Source organism: Pleurodeles waltl, chromosome 1_2 (assembly GCF_031143425.1).
Source record: "Pleurodeles waltl isolate 20211129_DDA chromosome 1_2, aPleWal1.hap1.20221129, whole genome shotgun sequence".
NCBI lineage: Eukaryota > Metazoa > Chordata > Amphibia > Caudata > Salamandridae > Pleurodeles > Pleurodeles waltl.
The window spans coordinates 478,718,914-478,738,806 of record NC_090437.1 but is presented as its reverse complement, the minus strand read 5'-3'; the positions used below and the strand labels follow the sequence as shown (position 1 = coordinate 478,738,806).

Here is a 19,893-nt window from a genome sequence, read left to right as displayed (position 1 = left end):
AAGACGCTTTTGCTGTTTAGGCATCCCTCCCCCTGGATCGTTATACAATGGTATTTCACTTATTGAATTTACAAATACAGCAACTCATAAAAGAACAATAAACATGGAAGATAGATTTGTTACACAGTGCAGTTTGTAGCCGCCAGAATGAACTAGACTATTTTTCCGTTTATTGAGTAGGGTCTTGTTCAGTATCTCAGTGTTGGTCATTTTTAATTGACAAGATGAGAAATAAGTGATACTTACTTTTTTCCCCTAAAAGTGGCAGGTGAGTAAACATCTGGTTATTGTCCGAGAATGTGGTTGAGGACACTCTTTTGAGGAAGCACAAGTCCTAGTTATTTATTTATTACAAGTATTTATATAGCACAGAATTAACTACATGGTCAATGGAGTGCTTCATAATTAACTGGAGAATACAATAAACAAAGATAAGTAGGAGTCCGAGTAACCAATAAGGTACAACCATAGAGAAGATGTATGGTCGTAGACATCAGTCTTTTAGATATATCTGAATAGAGGCATCTTCAGGTTTCTCCTAAAAAATGTTTGGTTAACGAAAAAGTCTTGTATCCTCAGGCAGGATGCTACATAGTGTTGGAGCCCATCAAAAGAATGCCTTGTTCACAATTTTGTTTTTAGTTATTGTAAAGATGTCAAGGATTGTTCAAAATGTATTTATGGCACTTCCATGCTTTCTAGTGATCAAATATTTCTCTATTAAATAAAGGTAGGTAGAAAGTAGACCTTGGTGTTGTGCTTTGTGGGGAAAACATCAATTTTTGAAGTGCATTCTAGCATCTACAGGGATGAATAGATTTCCTTCAAGAATGGGTCTGATTTTCGGCACCTTTAATAAAGTAAACAGCGACACACAGGATGGCTGTGCGTCCGACTAGGTCAGCTTTGAGGAAACCTGAAAGAGATAGTTTTTAATAGGGGTTGGGGTCCAAAGCCTGAACATTGATTGTGAAGTCTGAAGGTGAGATGGAAGGTTTGAGTTTTCTGAGACGAAGGAACTGGAAAGAGATGGTGTTTACTATTTTGGAAATGTGTGGACTCAGGGAGACAGTTTTGTTGATTAAGAATCTAAAATATCTTGTTGCTGGGGTCAAGATAGGAGAGATACCTAGGTCAGAAATGCTTGGTAGCTTGTTGTTGACGACTGGGATGAAGACACCTGAGAAATCTTCAAATAAATACTGTATTTTCTTAGTCAGGATGGAGGCAGATCCACTCATTTCCCCAAAAATAAATATCATTGTGCAGTAAAATATTTTTCTCCATATTGGCCTATTGGCTACAAAAGTTATTGTTTAGTAAAATAGGACATACTGGAATACATTTCCTTGGTGTTCAAACATCTGTTTCTTATTTTACTCCTCGTCTTTGGTTAGTTCTTGATTTCACTTACTCCCCTTCTACTATCAACCTATCTCCCTCTGAACATGCTGTTCCACATATCAGCCACCTTCACTCCTGAGCCCACAAAACACCCTTTACCGAAAGAAAACATCTTCTTTCAGTCATAACAGATATCCCAAACTAACTTCTCAGTGGCTTCAGTCTCTCCTTTACATGGGTGGGCCCTTCAGTAATACCGATAGTGCTGGTGCACATAACACGCTGGTGCTATCGTAACCCGTTAACTGCTGGGTCTCTCCCTCATTAACCCCTCCCCCCACCACCCTCTCTCAAGCAGAACCATTTTTTAGCTATTTGGAGAACTTTGGTCTTAGGCCTCCATAACATGATTCTCAAATAAGGTATCCATGCCCAGTTTGTGTCCTTTTTGTGTGTTGCAACATTGTGGGGATTCTAAAGGTACCCAAAGTTTGTGGATTCCCCTGGAGAGGACAAGGAAAATGGCCAAATTATGGCTAAAGTTTGAGTTTTTGGGGAAAAATAGGAAAAAAGTGCGCCACAAAATGTCTGTTTTTTCCCTACAAATGGTATCAACAAAAGGTTTGATGTGCTAAAGTTATCATCTTCCCAGCTTTCAGGAACATGCAGAGCTGAATCAGAAACCCTAATATTTTACCACAGTTTTGTTGTTTTTCAAAGAGTTAACCCATTTATCTTTTTTTTGTGTTTTCAACCTAACTACAGTTCGTGGTGGAAACCAGTGTGAAACCCATTGGTGATCCAGGAAAGCTAAAGATTTCCAAAAAGTAGACAAAGTCTGAATTCAGCAAGTGGTGACATGTAGATCTCTCAAGGTTTTACCAGAGAAACTAGCTGTTGAAATAAAGAAATATTAAAAATGAGTAGGAAAAAATGGCCTATTAGGACAAAGTTTTCTCTTGTACTTCTTTGTCAGGATGGCCTATTTACAAAAGCAGTATACCATTACATCTGCTAGACGCATCTGGATGCAGTGGTATATAGAGTTTGTAGGTTGTCCAAGATCCCTAAGTACCCAGAGACAACAACTGAGCTACATCTTACAATGTTTTTTCATTGTGTACAGAGTATAGACCAATTTACATAGTGAAAGATGTAAAGTGAAAAATGGGTATCAAGTAAACCTAGTTATTTCTGAAATGCACCAGATATGGAGTTTAGGAGCAGTGGTTATTTGTACAGCTCCGAATTTGAGGACACTCATACTAGCATGTGACTTTCAAAATGTCTTTTTTCTCACACAGTGGCTTACATCTGGAAAGCACAAAAACAGTGAACTCCAATTGGTTAATAACAAATGGTCTACTATTCTATGTTTCCAAAAAAATGGTAACTCAATTGTGTTGGTAGGCTTGGTGCCGGCGACAGGAAAGGGCCCAAAACGCAATGTGGACACCTCACATTCCGCAAAAAAAAAAAACGGAAATTTTTTGCAACGTTAGTAACTATGGGTTTTGGGCTCTATCTTAGCCAGCACTGAGTGAAACCTAGCAAACCTGACATTTTTTTAAAAACAGACACCCAGGGGTATCCAGGGTGGGGTGACTAGTGTGGCTATCACCAGGTTTTCTTAACCAGAACCCTTTTCAAACCTCAAACTTTGACTCACATTTCTGTGCAGAAAAGTCCTGAATCTTTGAGGATCCACACATTTCAAACCACCAAGAGTTCCCTGACGTCTCCCAATAACAACGGTACACCACTTGTGTGGGTGGGCCAATCGACCTTCAAACAAAAGGCCCTAAATTGCTACGTGGAGAGATCAGCGATAGGGGTAGCTGCTGTATTTTAGGTTGTATTGGGTCACCACCCACGGAAAACTATCAACCACAGACATTTATGAAAACGAGACAGCGAGGGGATTCCGCGGTGGTGTGTTTTGCCTGAATCCCACAAGGTGTTCTTTCCCACAGTGCCCTGAAACAAACCTCAAATTTTGGGTGCAATCATGCCTTTTCTTTGCATTTCCGTGATGGAAACCTCTGGAATATGGAAGAATCCTACCAGCTATCATTCCCTCACTTGTCCTGATAAAAATGGTTCCCCACTTGAATAGCTGGGCCTAATGCATGTCACATGAACGGATCAAACTAAGGTCAATGGGATTTTCACTGTGGGACTTGCATTGAGTCAGGCTTGGTCCTTTTGTGTTGCAGTCACTAGACCCACCTGCATCTTTGGGGGTAGCATTTTTTATCAGAACATGTGGGGGAGCGCCGAATGGGTAGGAAGTTTGTGGATTCTGAAAGAGTATATCACATAAATGCAAGGAAATGCAAGGAAAATGTAAATGTGTGATTTCTGCCCAGGTGGCCAGAAAGTCTATGAGGTTAGGCCCTGGTTTGGCGGGGGACACCGGATCATACCCAGGAAGGGCGCTCCCCTCAAAAGAAATACTACATGAATGCAGTCCCTGGTGTCCCGCAGGCTTTGTTGTGGGGGAGTAGATTTGAAATGAATACGAATATCCACTCCCGGGAGGCAGAACGTCTGTTAGGTCACGGAGTGGTTGGGAGCACAGGCCCATGCCCAGGCAGAGTGCTCCTTCCCCAAAAAGTACTGCATAAATGCACTCGCTAGTGTCTAGTGGGCTTTCAACCACCCCTCCACCAGGCACTTTTGGGGTTATTGTCTCCATCTGTCCCACGGTGGAGGGGAACGGGGGGACAGAAAGACTGCAAATGTCTTTTTGGGGTGGGGTCATGGCCATGCCCATGGTGGGCAGTCCCTACCCCTCTGTTTGTGTCAAATAATTATTCTTCCTAGTGTCTAGTGGTTTGTCTGCATTGATTTTGGGATGGGGGCATGGCCATGCTGGGCAACGTGTGTGTGTGTGTGTGTGTGTGTGTATAATCCCTGATGTCTAGTGGGTTTTTGGGGTAATCTCATTCATCATGCCCTGTGTGTGTGGGGGGTAATCTCTATGGTTTTTTTTAACGTAAAGTCATTTTCATTACTATACATTAATCCAACCACCGCTGTGTACAGCTTTTGGTCGTGCACACCAGCAGTTGGCCGCAGGGCCTGGCCTGTGCCCAGGCCCTGTCACCAACCACCTACATCCACCCAGCCTAGCCCTAACAACCTAACCCTGAGCGAGAAGGAGTAATTGAGAAATTCAGAGAGAGAGAGAGATTTAGGCTTTGATGGATGAGATACGTAGAATGGAATATTGTAGAACAAACTAAAAATAATTTGTATTTGTCTTTTAAAACTAGTGAGTTCACCTTTCAGTATGAATCTTTCCCCAGAGGCACACCTGGAGTAGAACCCTCAACTTTCAGTGTGAGGGTCTGTGACCTTAGCCATTACACCACGGTAACTCCTTATCCTGCTGTTTCCAGACATACCTGTGACATTCAACCCACACTTGTGATAGGAAGGAAATGTGAATGTTCCATCCCTAGGAAGGTTCAATAGTTAAAACACTAGAAAAAACAAAAACAAACACACTGCCAAGCGATACTAGAATTTTAACCTTCAGCCTACTCAACAATAGCACAAGACCTTGACCATTAGACCATAAGTGACACTGTTCCACTCTGCATACAAATGTAACTATAACATTCGTACCAACATCTTGCCAGTGTCGAGACGGGTCCACTCACCTGAAAAGCAGGATGTCTGCAGGAGCAATGGTATGCCCCCTGACCTCCTGGAACACCTCTTGGCACTTCCTGGTGGACACAGAGACCCCGGCAGGTGTTCCAAAAGGAAAGGGGGAGTGGAAGAGAAAGAGACAACACACTGCCACGTCTTGCCGGTCCAGCCAGGCACCCTGTATCTTCGGGGGGGAGGGGGTGGTGGCAGGTCGTTGTTGACAGAGTGATAGTAAAGTTAGTGCACTCAACTTCCCTGAAACGGAATCTCTGTTTCTGATATGGACACGGGAGCAGTAGAAGAACACCGGGATGCTCCAGCACTTTTCTTGGTAATAATAACTGTTGGCACAATTACTAACAGTGCATTTCCAAAAACCCAAACTGAGTACCATAACAATAAGTATTGCAACACTGGGGCTGGCTTCACAGAGATTAACTGTTGCACTCTACAATTAGAACTGTGGTTGCACTTATCATGCACAAGAAAGACAAACAATGGCATTAATTATATCACATATAACTTTCCTGCATGCATAGGGTTAAACTAAAAGGAACAAAAACAATCCAAGAAGTACAAATGTCCAATCTGGGTTCAAACAGTTAGGGTGGCACAGTTTGGATTCACTGTGTGTGTGAAAAAACTTTCAAAAACCAAATTACTCAAACCTGAAACACAGGCATGAATGACACAATTTAAATCAAAGAGTTAGGCTATTAGAGAAAGAAAAGTCAGGTAAATGCTCTTTTAAAATTACACTGTCACTTTTTGTAGTACTTGAGCTCAAACAGATAATAATGTAGAATGTTCAGAAATGCATTTGTCTTTTCAAGATAAACACTCTGCCAAAATACGAGGTCTGAAATACACCAGCTGTTCTAGGAAAGCACATCACTCAAAGAACAAAATCCCTGGAGAATACTAGTCACTTAGCTGCAGTCTTTTCCGGAGTGTTGGAGGAATGCCTGGTGTCAGCTGGTAAAGGAACAAAGAAAATAATTGCCACAAAAGTCCTGAATACGAGGATAACAGCAGGGGCTGGACTGACAAATCAAATGCTGAGATCAGGAAGCAAAACAAAGCCAAGCAGGGAGGCATGCTTCACTCTGTTATTTATAGCCAATCAGGAAAGCAGTTGAGTTTCCACATGTGGACGAGTCACCACACCCAATTAGAAGCACATGTCTACACCTGCTCACATTAGCAAACAAGCATTGGTAAAACAAGCATTGATAAAATCAATTGTGTAACACAGCACATTATGTTTACTTAGAAACTTGAAGGTTTAACCAAGAACACAGATATGATTTAACCCTAATCCCTGAGGATGCTGACAGATAACGCAGGAGGCACCTTGGGGATTCCTGAAAGCCAGTTTAATGCATTGAAGTCATTGCATGGAGAGACCATTGCAAAACAATCTCTATCTCTCTCTCTCTCTCTCTCTTCCATCCCATTGTGGGATGGAAGAGATAAAGAGTGACAGGATCACAGTGGAGCCTCAAGGCCCCCACGGTCCAAGCCAACGCCCCAAGTTCTGTGGGAGCCGTCTTTGCTCACACAAGCAGGAAGCTACTTTTAATAGCAGCCCCCTCTTGTCGAAGCAATGTTTTAATCTGTTTTTCTGCATGCATATTGCGTGCAGGGAAACAGATGAAAACTCTCCTTTCTACCAGCGGGCCCTGTTTGACAGCTCCTGCTGTCAGAAGGAAGACTGTCAGCTCCCACCAAGCAAAAGCACACAGCTATGCCCTGGGGATGGGCACCCTGGGACTTAGCAGGAGCTGGCCCTGGGGGGTCCCCAGTGCCATCATTGGCTCCTCGAGGGGGCTGCACAGCCCCACTCCAACTGTGGTGGTTGTCCTCAGGGCTGTGGGGGTCTGAAACAGACTCCCCTCCTCATTTTTTTATTGAATCCCAGGGGGAGGTACTGGTCCCCAGGGCTGTTGGGATGGAGGGGTGGGAAGGGGGGAGTGTGAGACCCACCTTCATTATTTTAGGTTAAAGCCCAGGGTGGTGGTGGTCCGAGGGCTGCAGGGGGAGTGTGTGGGGCTCGCATTTTATTTCATTCATTAAAGCCCTGGGGAGGTCTCGGTCTCTGTCTCCAGGGCTGCCCCCTCTGCCTTCTCTTTCATTTAAGCCCCAGGGCAGTGGTGGCCCCTGGTGCTGTTAGAGTGCCATGTGGGCCCACCCCAGCATTATTTTTCATGAAAGCCCCGGGAAAGTCTTGGTCGCGGCCCCCAGCATCTTGAAAAGGATAAGCCCCGGGGAGGTGGCTGTCCCTGGGGCAGTTATAATCCCTGGATGGGGGGCCCATGTGCCCCCTTCTTATTTTTTTATATTCACCTGGCCCACCTGGGGGCTTTTAAAAAACAAGTGTGGGAGAGCGCGCTTTTCAAAAAAATTAAATAAAATTACCACAAATTCGCAGCGATGCTGCAAATTCATTGCAATTTTTTTCTAAAGTGTTTTTTTTCCCTTACCCTGGCCCCTTTTCTTTTTTTTTTTTTTTTTTTGCGTTGTTTGGTGGAATTCAGCTGAAGTCGAGTCCCAAGATGGCCGTCCAACACTTCCTTCTTTGAAGTGTTGGCAGCCAAACAGAGCTCTGCAGCTCCGTGCTGCAGCTCATTATTATTGGCAAAGTCTTTGGGGAGGATCCGCTGCCCTAGATATACACATTTATTTTCCCTTTAATATCTCCAAAACTACTGGACCGATTTACACCAAAAGGGTAATCTGCGTACTGAAAGGTAGCTTTCTGCCAAATTTGGTGTAATTCCGTCCATTGGTTTGGGATGTCTAAAGGTGCTATGGGAATTAACATAGGAGCTCCGCTTTTTTGACCCCCACGACCCTTTTTTTCTCAGTCCCTTCTTGACGAATCACCCTGAAACTTTCAGTGTGCAACAAGAATCACTGAGGCGCTTTTTTTGGGGGGGAGGGGGGGAGTTTCGTGATGATTTGTCATATATTACCAAACACAGTCTCTCATGATTCATTTCATCACGAATCTGGTCCAAATGAGAAAAATGGCCACATAACAGCTTACAAAAGTGAAGTTTTATTGCATCCAGGCAACAAAATCCTGACGCGTTTCAGAAAGCAAGTTTCCTTCTTCACGGGTTGAACACCACTTGACAATTACACTCTTTAAATCACCATCAGTGCTTGCATTACAAAACATGAAAAACGGACTCAGAGATACATTTGTTCACGAAGTCGCTGTAATCATGTTGTCCATTTTAAAGTGGAGTTCATACTCTGTTAACTATACAAACCATAACTAAACAATTTTGTGGAGGGTTTCAATGCTAATATAACCACATTTAAATAACGAATGCCCTGAACATATTGATATTCCATAATCAGGTGACCCAGCCCACGAGGACAAGGTATTGGTCTTAGTATACAGTTAAATAGGTCCCAGCCCAAGTGTGCTCAGTGTTAGCCAAAAACAAACATTGCATCAACCAATCTATGAAGTAGGTCAGCTATTATTATGACTTATGACATTGTCGGCCTATGTTATGCATTGGCACAAGAAAAATGGAAAAAAAAGAGAAAAAAAACATTTGTACGTAGTTATATTCCCAAAACAATGTCTCCAAGCTGAAGTGGAAAAGTAAATATAATCAATCAACCCCAGTGGACAGACCATTAGTCCAGTCCAAAATCCAAAACATAGGGTTATTACATGTACACAAAATGAAGGTATTGAAAAAGCAATCAAGCCCAAGTGGCAAATGTAATAAAATGTAATAAAAAAAGGATACAATAGATCTTAGATCAGCCTCAAATCTGCTCAAACAAAGTGAATCAATTTCTTCTCAATAGTCAGTGTATATAAGAAAGAAAAATTGATAGTGCCACCACACCTGAAAATGAAAAACAGATAAAAATGAACATAATGTTCTATACTAGCTTAAAAGATCAAAAAGGCAATAAAACATACTCAACAGTTGTTATATCATATTTCATCCACTCGAGAACCCATTACTGAATCATTATTTCACCTGGACTGCCAGCTCATCATCCACATTCAGTCCAACAGGGTGTAATATATTTAAGCCAGTAGTCATTCTTAACACAAATTTTCTTAATTCCAAGGTTCTGTTCTCTCCTCTCCTCTTTCTTTTACTGGAATTCTGTCCAGTACAACAAATTTCAACAAGTTGACTTTTTGGTCTTGAAACATTTTGAAATGTCTCGCTACAGGTTAGGCCTTATCTTGATGAAGAATTGCCCTCATATGTTCCATCACTTTTGTTTTAGCTACATGAATTGTGCTACCTACTTAGAACTAATTGCATGGGCAGCGTAGGAAATACACACAGTGATCTGAATTGCAAGATCATTGTTTTTTATAGCATATGGATTAGATATTGTAAGAAATGTAACCAACTTACAGTTCTCACTGTGTTTACATGCCTTAAATTTTCCACAGCCCAAAAACCTTGAATAGGTCTACTAGTCTTGGGTTGGGGTATTAGACAGTGACTTGGAGTCTTTCAAAGACCTACTACTCTTAAATGTAAAAATCTAGGATAATCATCTTCCGCTTTGGCAAACGTCTCATCTGTTTTTGATTCAGCCCACATTTTGTAAAACATCTTTTTCAACTCTTTAGTTATACTATGGTAAGTAGTAATGAACCTAATTGGTTTCCTCTCATCTGTTGATTTCTTTTTAGGTATCAAAAGGTCTTCACTTTTCACTCAACTGACCTTAAATAGGGCCTTTTCAGTAGTCACTTTGGAATAACCCCTTTTCAGAAATCTCCTTGTCATTATCCTGATCCTTTTAAGTAAGCTGTATCCGAACTGCAATTCTGTCTGTCTCCTAATAATTCCCCACACGGGATGCTATGTATCAGGTTATGTGGATGACTGCTTCTAGCATGTAATAAGCTGTTCCCTGCAGTTTCTTTTAAAAAATAGGGTACTTTCAAGACTTCCGTTCTCAGTATAAATTCTCCCACAAAGGAATTCAATCATTTTGGGATCAAACAAAATTTTAAGGTCAGTGGATTATCTAATGTATTTACATATTTATGTGTAGATTCCATATCCCCTTTCCAAATGCAGAAAATGTTGTCAATTTATCTAACCCAGAGGACCACGTGTTTGTTACATCCACCAGCCAAGATAAAGACCCGCCATAGCTAGGGGCGAAACAAGTGCCCATTGCGGTCCCCTGGGTCTGACAATATATCACCTTGTTGAAAATGAAAAAGTTATTAGTAAAGCAAGTATAAATCATTTCCAAGAGCATTTTGTGCATGAGATACAATACAAAGCATGCTCTAAGAAAATGCCTACTGCCTTGGATCCCTAGGTCCGGGGGTGTTCTAAATCCTAAAGCAACTTTGGTAAAAAATACACTGCTGGTATTATTCACACTCCAATAACTTTTGTCCTTCTACTCTTGTAGTTTTTCAAGGCATCTTTGATTAGACTGTGTCATTGTACATTTGATGGAAATTTCATAACTGGTGCCATCATGCAGCTGTCTCAAACCTTCCGATAGGTAGAACCACGACATTACCTCCCTTATCGGATTTCTTTATCACAATATCCTTGTTATTCTGTAATGAATATCTTTGTTATTCTGGAATGATCTAATAGCTTCTCTATGTCGGGGCTCAAGGTTATCCCAGCGTGCAAAACCTCTCTATCTCAGTTTACACATTTCTTTGATCACACCTTTTATGAACACATTGCATTGTTAACTACAAGTGGTAAAAACTTCAGCTTTTAGCCATTCGAGCAACTAAGATTGTTGTCAATATTTGTGTCAATTAAATTGAGAAAGGGATCAGGTGCTGTAGTCACATTCTCATCAAGCTCACACAAGGTATGCAGCAATTTGACATCACTGATCAATAGATTGGATGGTCTCATGACATTCTGTTTGTGCATACTACTTGGTTTAATGGCAAACCATTTCATCAACTTTAACTCCCTGATAAAATGAAAAAAATCTATTTGACTTTGTGTATAATCAAAGTGAGCAGTAGGGTAATACCTCGGTCAATTTTTTTCTATCATTTTGATGCTGCCTAGCCCCTTGTTTGTACTCCCTCTGGGTCCCCCATATACTCTTTTTTTTTTTTTTTTTTTCCACTGTAGGCGCCTTTTCTTCTATGACCTCTGCGATTTCACATCCCTTTTCCTGGTAGTATCACTAGGCTCCCCTGGGCCAGGAGGTCAAATTCCTTTAAATGTATTTTTTTACTCCACCAGCATCAGACTGTAGCGAAGCACTGCTTTCACTATTATCACTGTCTTTATCTCTCATATCAATTCTTGTATCCCAGCTGATAGCTCCCTTTTTTAGTTCTGCTAATCCTCTTTCTGGGTTTTGGCTTTCAATTATTCATTCCCTTGTGCTGAGTTGTTTGACTCTAACATGATCATACTTCTTTCCAAAAGTCAAAATCAGGCCCTTTTCATAGTCAATTTGGTCTCTTATAAACCTGGAAAGAAGTATGATCATATTGACATACCCCAATTATCCTCAGTTTAGGCATGCTGTAATGATCAATATACACCAGTATGGGTAAAGAGAATAACTGTTTACTGTTGAGGAGTCACAACTCCATGGAACAAATATTCATAGGGCACACAGCCCTAGTCTTCATCACAATGAAACTTTAACTCTCCTACGTGAGTAACTGGCTGCGCCAGGTGCAGATCTGGTCAGTGTTCCCTATTACAGAGAATCAGATGCTCCTCTGGCCGCTGTAAACACATGGCTTCTGTGAGGGTATCGCATTAGTGAAGGTCAAATCAGCTGTTTAAAGCAACTGGTTTGACATTTACAGGGCAGGCAGCAACATGGCCTAATTTAAAGCGGCACAGAGATCCATCTGCAGATGGGTGCAGTGAGTGGCTACATCTGTCTGGAGGGCATGTCTGGGTGGAGGTGTCCATGGAACCCCCTTTTCACTTAAGTATCCACATGGGCAGACTGACTGTGCAACATCTCCTTGTGGTGCATGCACTGCCCATGCGCTACCGAAAGCTCCTTTGCCTTTGCGCCTGCATCTATATACAGTGTCGGCCAGCAGTAGCAAAGTATTCCCTCATTTGTGTGAGACCACATCCCCATTCAAATGAGAGCACATGCCCAGCCAATCGCACTGGCGCACTTGCTCAGTCTTTATTACAGTAGGGGGCCGCACTAGTGTCTGCAGCTCCTTCTTTAATACTAAAGCCCCCCGGGGTGCTTAAAATGGATGCACATACCAATTATGCCCTTGAGAAATTTTTTGTAATAATGATCCAGTTATTGTTTTTTCTTCAGGTACTTTGGTCCCTTATCACTAATAATTTGTAACTACATTGGTGGTTTGTGTTTCCATTTGTTTTTAGTTTGTATATGTGTCCTAGTTATTGCCCCTCTCTTAGTTACTTAAACCAGTTCTAGTTGAAGGGCTTTTCGACCTCGTTTGCACTATGCAAAACCTCCTAATAAATAAACATATCTCCATGATGTAAATTTCCTACAATTTAAACATATATCTATCTAAAAGGTATTGGTATGTTTGTCTTTGCCACATGCACCTTTCAAGTTCACCATTTTCTTCTTTGTCATCACCCAAACTGTACAAGACCTTCTCTGCCTTGTTTCTGATACTGTGTACAGCATATATAGATCAATGTTACTGTTCTTCTGGTAAATAAATCAAGCCATGATGTTAGTTATAGCTTTTCTGCTTTGATGCCAGGATTTGTAAAAATAAGTGATTACTTTACATAAAGCTGCTTCAGAAGGGAGGAGGGTGCCAGATTGATAGTCCTCTATTGTGGTTCCAGCTACCGCTGCAACAAAAATGCTTTTTGCTGTCTACAGCAAAAACCTGCAAATAAATGGCACAAAAAAGAAAGTGCAAAAAAGGTAAGATTCCAATCTGATGTATTTAGTTTTCAATTGTGTCTCTAATTATTGACTTACGAAGAACAGGTATCTTGATGGGACAATTATTATCAAAATAATGATGATATGCAACAGGATCTTAGAGCTGTCTCGACATTTTGTGACACTTGTTACTGATACTTTGATTTTAATGTTAATGCTTAATTCCAGTGTCCTCCAACGGTTCCCCCCAAATATCTAACTGATAGAAATCCAAATTTGGTACAGCAAATTAGATCTTGTAGTATAATACAAATCTTCTTTAGACGTCAATCAAATATAGCTTTTGTTCAACTGAATTAGGCAAATTGGAATCAGTATCTGATACCTATATGTTTATTTCGTGTCTCCCCACTTCAAAAGATCCAAGTGCAAATATGTTTCTATTTAACCTTTGCAAGGGTTTGGGTCTGGTAAATTCTGCTACACGAGTGGAGGCAGTTTTCTTGATTAGACATTGTATCTTGTTTCCTTCTGCTGCGTGAAGCCATATGTTTATACCATTTCGGAATTAATTCGATCATAAAGGTATCTGTCTTTATTGTTGTTCTCCTCATGTGATCCTTGGAAATAACATAATGGGATATCACAATAACGGCACAGAGTACATAATGCTTCAATAAATTACATTTTACACCACATTCATAATCTAATAAAACTGATTGTGCTTGAACATTTGTATATTGTGCATTCAAGACAGTTTCTAGGCTGTTGCGCATGCAGCACTTATGCCCCCACTCCTTTCTGTGGGAGGAAGGGTATGGGGTGTTCCTGTCCATAATAGTGGGGTGATTGCTGATGTAGGATTCACAGAATGCCATTAAAGTTGGGCAAATAATGTCTCCAGCAGGCCACCATCCCTGTGAGTGCTGCGACTCGCAAGGGATGGTTATTAATATTAATGAGGTGGGCCTTTGCGACCCCCTTGCGACTCGCAGATGGTGTCAGGGATCCCATCCTGCATCCAGCATTGCGACTCGCAATTTTAAAGTCGCAATGCCGGAAGTTCGTACATCTGGCCCTTGACTCTTACCCCCTCTGGATGCCCTGCCTTTGGGACAGGCAACCCGTGCACGCTGGTGCTGTGTGTGCGACCGTAATGAAAGAATAAAGAACATGCTTGTAGACCAAGGAGGACCCCCGTACTCACATGATGCTGGACTTTATTTTGAAGGAGAGAAATTAAGATGAAAATGCGTAAATTGGGATTTAGGAGCAGTATGATCACTTCATTGGCCCATGCATAAGAAAGACATCCCAATATTTATGGGTCCTCGCTCTCTCAAGTGGAATGTTTGCTCACATGCTAAATATTGTAACATAAAATAATTAATACCAAAATAATATGAAGGTACATATAAGTATACTATACACAACTTCATTATATGTAACTTGACAATATCTACAGGGTATATAGATATTGAATCAAGAATAGCAAATTTATACTTACCTGTATATATTCACTTTCACAATAATTTGAGCCTTGATATTTAGGCTGTGATATTTAGGGACATTGATATTTCGCACACCATATTCTGACATACAACCACCAGTTGTTTTTGAGTGAGGAATGCCCCCATGTTCCTGTATTTCACTAGCAATTGGTTAACCACATGGAAGTTACACACTTATACAGAAAGCTGCCTTTTGATGTGAACATACCTTTGTACTTGTTTACAAATCTGCTATCCAAGATGGTGACCTTTCTGCAGATGCAAAGCACTCTTATTTGGATGAGTGCATTTTTCCGAGAGCTGCTTGTGCCCAAACCTGGCCCTCATACTTCAGACTGTTTCTGATCTCTGTTTGACAGTAATCGTAACAAAATTCTCTTCTGTATCAACAATGATTTCGATCATAAGGATCATTCTGGATATGAGACTCTTGCTAAGTGAAAGACATCCCAGTAGGGCATTTATATGGAGATAGTGGGTCACCTCCTGAAGTGCTGCCCCTTGACAAGCTGGTGGATGCAAAGGTTTCTGGGGCTGTAGGATGATTGCTCAGTATGGGCACTTCTCCATGAAATATTTTGTGGGAAAATTTTGATGCACCTTTTCACTTAAACTTTATTTGTAATGAAGGTTGTCTTTCTCTCCTTGATGGTCTTCTTTCTACTGGTCTTATCGAATCTGGTTAATGTGCACAATGACAGTACTGCTGCCAGGTTCTACATCAGGGTACCCATTCTGTGCCTCACTGCCTGCTAGAAATGTATCTGTAGGAGTGAGCCCTTTCTTGTGTCATAATCCTCCTTTTTATTTCACAATGGAGGAGTACTCAAGCTGAGTGCAGACCACCTGAGAAGGTGCGTGCACGTTCACCACGAATGGAACCATATTCAAGCAGAGCTCTACACCTTTTAGGCCTGTGGTTAACTAGATCCAGCAATGTCTTCAACTCACTGCAACACAAAATGCAACAACTATGTGACCTGGAAGGGCAGGAGTCACTGGCCTGTAGGGACGGCCTTAAGTTTGTCTCCCGTGGCTAGCTTGCTTTCGAGAATTCTTCACAAGACCAAGGGCAGCTCTTGGATGGTTGATCAGCGACTGGCCTTGCCATACTTTGTTCACAACCTTCTTCAAATCATAGTTTGTTCATAACATCCTTCAGAGGTTAACCATCTGTGTCCCAAAAGGCACTGTCTCCTAACAATAGTCAATAAGAGAATCCTTCATCTCACTTTATAGTTGCTCAACTTGAGCACTTCTTGTTACCATCTCAGGTCATATATATCATAGCATTAGAAATGGTGTGAAATGATATGCATATACAGTTTATTCATCTTAGAACCATTCACAATCTTTCATCAGGTTTAAAATAGTATTTGAAACTCACACATTCTTTGTTACAGATGTATTGGCTCAATTCAATCTGATTGAAGAAAATTATCTCTTGGCCCTCTTTCTGCATCCTCAGGGTTCCTCTGTGCACATTCTACTAAAGCTCAATGGACTTCTGGTCCTTACTGCAGCCTTGTGCCTGTCAGAAATGTAAGGCTGTTGAGGCTGCTGTGCTGGTCATCTGTCATTCATCTTGCTAGAACTGTGCTCTGGAAACATCATCAACAGGATCTGCGTTGTTCGACCAAATTATGTTCATTTGCTTATTTGTCGTTCGCTGCCTGATGGTGCAGGTTCTCCTACTCCCCTTAGTCAAGACGAAGGAGAATACATTTTAGCTTTGTAGTAACTCTCTTACTCGTAGGCTGTATGTCTTTGCCTTTTCCTAACATCCTGCTGCCTGCAACTCTCCTATTGTCTGCACCGACATACAGATCTCAGAGAAAATGAGCAATGGTGCATACCCCAATTGGAGAAAGGAAAGAGTAAGCACGCATGCATGCAGATGAAGGATACAAGCCTCTCACTGTGTCAGTCTAAAAATAAGTGGAGCCTAGGCAGTGCGCATGCGCTGTCTCTTGACATGTTGTAATCTACTTCTGTGGGTTTTCACCACGCCCATCTCACGACCATCACTTTCATTTGTTTCTTGGCCACCCTTTTAATATTCCCTTTATTTGTCCTGCCTTGAGGCTGCTTTGTTACCGCCTTGGAGACTGACTCTGTTACATGGATTACTGCACGATCGGCCATATACCTTGTGTCGCGCACTCCTTTTTTCTTTTGCGTCTATGCTTCACGCTCAATGTCCGTATGTTGTTTCTTCCTCTTCCTTGTTTTTGGGCATGCTGCTATATCTCTGTGGTGCCTGCGCCCAAAGGCTGCAAGCTGGCGGGGGAGGAATTCTTATTCATTCATTTATTTATTTGTTTATTGTTTAAAGTTTCATATAACACAAACTCGATTAGAGAAGCGCTTTATATGAGTACCACTTATGTACAAGTTTAGCAGTTGAAAACTATACAAACTGGGTCATTTTAAACAGAAAAAACACAGAAATCCTCAAAGCGTCTTTCCCAGCACAGCGGGAGAGCTGATGCTACAATATTCACTGCATCCGGGAAACTCAACCTATAATGCTTTGCAGAGCATTTCTTTTACAAAACATGTTGGCCCAGAACTCACCCTGAGGTGGTCCTATAACAATGGGACCACCGCCATACTGTTCAGCACGGCATGCTTTTTCTGTCTAGGTCATCTCTGGGTCCCCACACTAGGCTGGGGAGACCCCAAAATATTAACCTCACAGTGTCTTTCTAAGCTCTCATGGCTGGAACTTCTGTTTTACGACTGGGAGTAGTTTGGTATTTTTAAGGGCCTTGTTTATATTATTGTAGTAGACCTGCAAATGTGTAAGGCACTATGCCCTCTAGGGGCTGAATATATGGTTGCACTGCATTACTTTCTGCCATTCTCTTTTCATGTGGTTATGCCCTCTAGGGGCTGACTATATAGTCACATGATCATGTTTCTTCCAAATGCTGTTTTTATTGTGGTGTCCTCTAGGGGATGTTCTGAGCAGTACAGTCAAGATGCTACAATATTCGGTGCACTTGAAAACTCGCCATGAAATGCTTTGCGGGGCATTCCTTTTACAAAACACTTTTGCCCATAACTCGCCATTTGGTGGTCCTAGGACAATAGGACCACCATCAAAATGGTCAGCACAACACATTCTTTCTGTCTAGGTCATCTCTGGATCCCTACACTAGGATAGGGAGGACCCAAAAATAATAACCCCTCCCCATTCAGTGTCTTTTTAAGCTCTCTCATGGCTGGAACGTTTGTTTCACAGCTGGGAATAGTTTGTGTTTTAAGGGCCTTGTTTATAATATTATTCTAGTAGGCCTGGAAATGTGTAATGCACTACGCCATCTAGGGGCCAAACATATGTTTACATTTCATGACATTCTGCCATTCTCTTTTCAGGTGGTTATGTTCTCTGGGGGCTGACTATATGCTTACATGACCATATTTCTTGCAAATGGCATTTTTATCGTGGTGCCCCCTAGGGACTGTTCTGAGCATTCCAGTCAAGATATTGCAATATTCGCTGCACTCGGAAACTCGTCCAATAATGCCTTGCCGGGCATTCCTTGTACAGAATATTTTTGACCATAACTCATGGGACCACAATAAAATGTTCTGCACGACACACTCTTTCTGTCTAGGTCATCTCTGGGTCCCCACACTAGGTTGGGGGGGACCCCAAAATAAAAACCCCTCCCTCTTTGTTTTACAGCTGGGAGTAGTTTGTGTTTTAAGAGCCTTGTTTGTAATATTATTATAGTAGGCCTTTTAGCCCTGAAAATGTGTAATACTCTTTACCCTCTTAGGGCTAAATATATGGTTACACTGCATTGCGTTCTGTCATTCTGTTTTCATGTGGTTATGCCCTCGAGGCACTGACTATATGGTTATATTACCATGTTTGTTACAAATTCTATTTTTTTTGTGGTGCCCTCTTTGGGCTGGTCTGAGCATTACAGTCAAGACACTACAATATTCGCTGCACTCAGAAACTCGCCCTATAATACTTTGCAGGGCATTCATTTTACAAAACATTTTGGCCCATAACTTACCATGTGGTGGTCCTAGGACAATTGGACCACCATCAAAACGGTCAGCATGACATGCTCTTTCTGTCAGTGTCATTTCTGGGTCCCCACACTGGGTTGGGGGGACCCCAAAATAATAATAATATAAATAAATATAATAAATATTGGCAATATTTTCATTTTTTGCTGCCGGTAGAGGAAGAAGATAAATGGATGTGCTTTAGTTATATGCAGAGCCACTGTAATTATGTGGCAGAGAGGACCAAATTACACAGCAGGGTTGACCAATTTATGTGTGAAGAAAAGTCCAGTTATGCATTTACAACAGCAGTAGCTCTAACTCAAGGAAATGCAAGACCTAATGCATTGCAAATGCTTGTTTCAACTGGAGTCCACCTTTCGCTTAAAAGTTTCCATTTATTTTAACAGTAATTATCTTTTTATTTGTATTGGTTAAATACTGCCCTTGTGTCATTTCTAAGTGTTGTAAATAACACGTCAGAAGGATGGAAGCATTAGAGTGGCTTGCCAGAACTAGAAGCCTGAGCGTGGCTTGCCAGAATTAGAAGCCTGATTGTCGCTTGCCAGAATTAGAAGCCTGAGTGTGGCAATCTTATGAACCCCCCCATACCCTGCATTTGTCAGCGGTGAGAGTCCAGTTCACTGAATCTTATGTCAAGTAACATTATGAGAAGCAGTTCATATGCAAAGATGTATCGGAAGCAAATGTGCATATCACTTAAGGGAACACACATTATGAATTATAAACGTTTAAAAAAGGTTTTCCACTTCTAACCTGGGTGGAGAGTTGCCATATCTGTGATGATGGGTCACAACACAGAGCTAGATTATGTCACAACCTGATTTTAAAGGAAAGAAAGCCACGGAAACCCTGCTCCTCCAGCCTTACGGGCAGACTTATTTGCTGAACTTGATCCAGGTCATATGGGAAATTGCCAAGTCCACCCTTATTTACTTAGTCAAACAGTGTGTGTTGCTGCTTTCTCTCTTTATTACATTGGGAGCTTTCATGTGCAGTGTGTGTGTGTGTCATGGGCCTGATTATTGAACATCTGTTCTTCACTCAACAACCTGCCCACTCCAGTCCCTTTTTCATTTATGAAATCCAGCTAGATACATTTTAGGCCATAATTCCAGCACTGCATGCAGTATAACATAGTTTAGAATAGCAAACACATGTGAAAGTCAGTAAGTGGTAGTGAATAAATGTTCTGTGTGGATTGGTGGTAGATGTGATTTGTAATGTTAGTGTTGTGATCTGTTGTACTATGAATGAACTGAATGAATGAATCTTTAGTGCATGATTAATTAAAATTGTTGCAGCAAGTTACAATAAAAGAGAAAAAGAAAACAAACAAAAAACAAGAAAACACCCTTCATTTTCCAAAGCTCTTAACCAGCATAATCCCACCTAAAATCTACAAGGGTGCATAATCATAAAACCTTCTAACTGAATACAATAAAATACCAACAAAAAAAATCCAATC

General features: G+C 41.4%; 1 protein-coding gene across 1 annotated transcript in view; it reads left to right on the top strand.

Moving 5' to 3' along the window:
* Nucleotides 1-19,893, top strand: part of MCUB (mitochondrial calcium uniporter dominant negative subunit beta) — a 408,993-nt gene that overhangs the window by 267,397 nt on the left and 121,703 nt on the right. The gene's annotated exons all lie outside the window — the stretch shown is intronic.